Below are 3,138 nucleotides of genomic sequence, written 5' to 3' on the forward strand. Positions count from 1 at the left end.
AAGCAAAATCCACACATGCAAGGAAAGCAAAACAAGGAATTCACTTCTCATCACAGGCAGGTGTTCAGCCATCTCCTCAACAGCAGGGCTCCATCACACATGATAGTTACTTGGAAAGACAAATGCCATCACCCCAAATTATCCCCCCCCCCTCCTTCCTTCTTCTTCCCACAGCTTTATATGATGAGCATGATGTGATATGATATGGGATTCAACATCTACAGCTGCTAGAATCTTCCCTTGTGTCTGATGGAAGCAGAGCAGTGAAACACATATCCACCTGCAGCTAATGGAGGACCCCATGCTGCAGCAGGAGGATGTCCAAGGAGGTTGTGATCCCATGGGAAGCCCATGCTGGGACAGGCTTATGGTAGGATCTGTGGCCCCATGGAGAGAGGAGTACACACTGGAGCAGGTTTCCTGTGGGACTTGTGACTCCATGGAAGGGACCCATGTTGGAGCAGTTCATGAAGAACTGCTGCTTGTAAGAAGGACTCTTGCTGGAAAAGTTCATGTCTCTAATGGGAGGGACCACAAGCTAGAGAAGGGGAAGAGTGTGAGGAGTCCTTCCCTGAGGAGGAAAGAGCAGCAGAGACAATGTGTGACGAACTGACTGCAACCCCCCTTCCCCATCACACCTATGCAGGGAAGGAGGTAGAGAATTTGGGAGTGAAGTTGAGCCTGGCGAGAAGGAAGCTGGGAGGAGTTTTTGGGATTTATTATTTTTTTCACTTTTATTTCTCATTAACTTACTCTGATTTGATAGGTAATATATTATTTTTCACCAAGTGGAGTCTGTTTTGCCCATGGCTGTAACTGGTGAGTAATGTCTCCCTGTCCTTAGCTCAACACATGAGCCTTTCATTATATTTTCTCTCCTCCGCCCAGTTGAAGCAGGGGTGATAGAGCAGCTTTGGTGGATACTCAGCATCCAGCCAAGGGGTCAACCCAACACAGAGAGTTGATATGCTTCTTTAAATAAGCTGTTCTTTCAAAAGTAGAACCAAAAAAAAAAAAGCTACAATCTTTAATATTTTCTTTCCAGAAAACAAAACAGAGCAACTGTCAATGCATAGTCAATCATCATAATAATAGTACCTGCCAGCTTGAGCAGATCAGAACTAGAGTTTAAAAATATATTTTGTCGATAAATAATTTTAAAGGACAGGGGTTTTTTATATATACATATACATAGCACAGGAGGAAAAAAGAATGGAAAAAGAGACCTTTAGTAAGCAAGACTGTATTCGTAGTTACAAAAGAGGAAGAGGAGGGAGGATGTATTTTGATTCCCAGTTCTGATGAGGCTCTGGTGTAAAATAGGTGAAACTTCATGATCTTGATTGAATCTGGGTATAGACAACTACAACCCTCATATGCTGCACATAGTCCAATCAATAGACAGCTTTTGGGTCTGCTTACACTACCTAGTCTAAAATTTTCCCTGACTCTTATACACAAATTACACTGGGAAAATAGGTGACTCTCCTTTGTCTGTAACTGCCTAAACAAGAGCAAAGAGCCACCAATATGCAGCCCATTTCCTAAGCAAGGCATACAACTAAATCCAATCCATTTATAGGAGATATAGTGACCACCTTCACATGACCATACTACCATAAGACAGGAGTCCTGGGCTGTACTCTGCATGAACTGCATCTCAAGCATCCCATACAAGCACTGTAATTTGCACAAGGGAAGAAAGCATGCTTCAGACCTCCAGCTGAAGCTGAGTCACCATGCCAGCAGTGTCAGGAACATGGAGGCTCCATGGAGACCTGCAAAGGGAAGCTTTGAACCAACAAAATAATTAGCTGGGATTATCCTGGAAAATAGACATGCTGAGTGACTCCTTTGGAGTTATCAGGGCTTAAGTGTTTATGACTAAACTTTGGTAGCTTTAGGTCGAATCCCACCCATAATTTAAGCATACTGAATCCCACCCCACAGACTATATTCGTTCAAATCTTGAAGAGCTTTCCAGCTAAAGAAACATGGCAACTCCTCGGTAACAAAGACAATTCTAGGGAATTTTGCCTCACCCCACTGTAGAGTCTGAAAATACTTGTAACCTATGCTGTGTGAGACAAGATGGTACCCATACATTTTGAAGACAGCTGGGGCTGTTCAGCATGGAGAAGAGAAGGCTTCTGGGAGACCTCATAGCAGCCTTCCAGAATCTGAAGGGGGCCTACAAGGATAGAATGATAGAACCATAAAATAGTTTGGGCTGGAAAGGACATTAAGATCATCTAGTTGCAACCCCTCTGCCATGGGCAGGGATGCCTCCTACTAGACCACGTCGCCCAAGGCTCTGTTCAACCTGGCCTTGAACACCTCCAGGAATGGGGCATTTACCACTTCTCTGGGCAGCCCATTCCAGTGCTTCACCACCCTCACAGTAAAGAATTTCTTCCTTATATCTAACCTGAACTTTCACTGTCCAAGTTTAAACTCATTACGCCTTGTCCTATCGCTACAGGCTCTGATGAAGAGAAGATGGTATCTCCTGATATGAGACAGGGAGTCTTCATCATGGACTGTAGAAAAAAGAGAAAAAACAGGAAAAAGAACAAGATTTCAAAGATCCATGGCATTACAAGGATCTATTACTTGTGCTCCCAAAAATGCACCCCATGGCTCTATTCTCTCTGATTTAGTGATGTGCTACACCAGAACCACTCATCAAATTAGTGGTGTTGATCTCATGTAATTGGTTCAAACATTTGACAAATTGTTACCAAACTTTTTCCACCAACATCTTGGAGTGAAGGAGGTAGAAATTGATCTGAATAACTGATACTATAGAATGCATTTCTGAAACTAAACCTGAAGAAGTTGCCTTCTTTTTTTTTTTTTGGCCTAAGTACCCTGTTGATCACCATTTTACCTGGAATGGCCCCCACCTCCATAAATGACCCTATTTAGATAAACTAAAATCGGAAAAGAAAAAAAAAATGTTGCTTTGCTGGGGGGTTTTACCTATTTATTCCAGGTTAAACGTAAATTGTTGCTTTGCTGGGGGTTTTTACCTATTTATTCCAGGTTAAATGTAATCCTCACAGATCATGATGGTTCTGTGGCTGAATTAAAGGAGGCCCACTTTCCAGCCAATCCCTAACATCAGTAGCCACACTT

At 42.8% G+C, this 3,138-nt stretch overlaps 1 long non-coding RNA gene across 1 annotated transcript; it reads left to right on the plus strand.

Moving 5' to 3' along the window:
• The first annotated feature begins 255 nt into the window (after positions 1–255).
• Positions 256–2,777, plus strand: LOC136009410 (uncharacterized). The gene is made up of 3 exons (XR_010610545.1): positions 256–370; positions 767–819; positions 2,483–2,777. It is a non-coding gene; the product is annotated as an uncharacterized LOC136009410 (long non-coding RNA).
• Positions 2,778–3,138: the final 361 nt, after the last annotated feature.

Source organism: Lathamus discolor, chromosome 2 (assembly GCF_037157495.1).
Source record: "Lathamus discolor isolate bLatDis1 chromosome 2, bLatDis1.hap1, whole genome shotgun sequence".
NCBI lineage: Eukaryota > Metazoa > Chordata > Aves > Psittaciformes > Psittacidae > Lathamus > Lathamus discolor.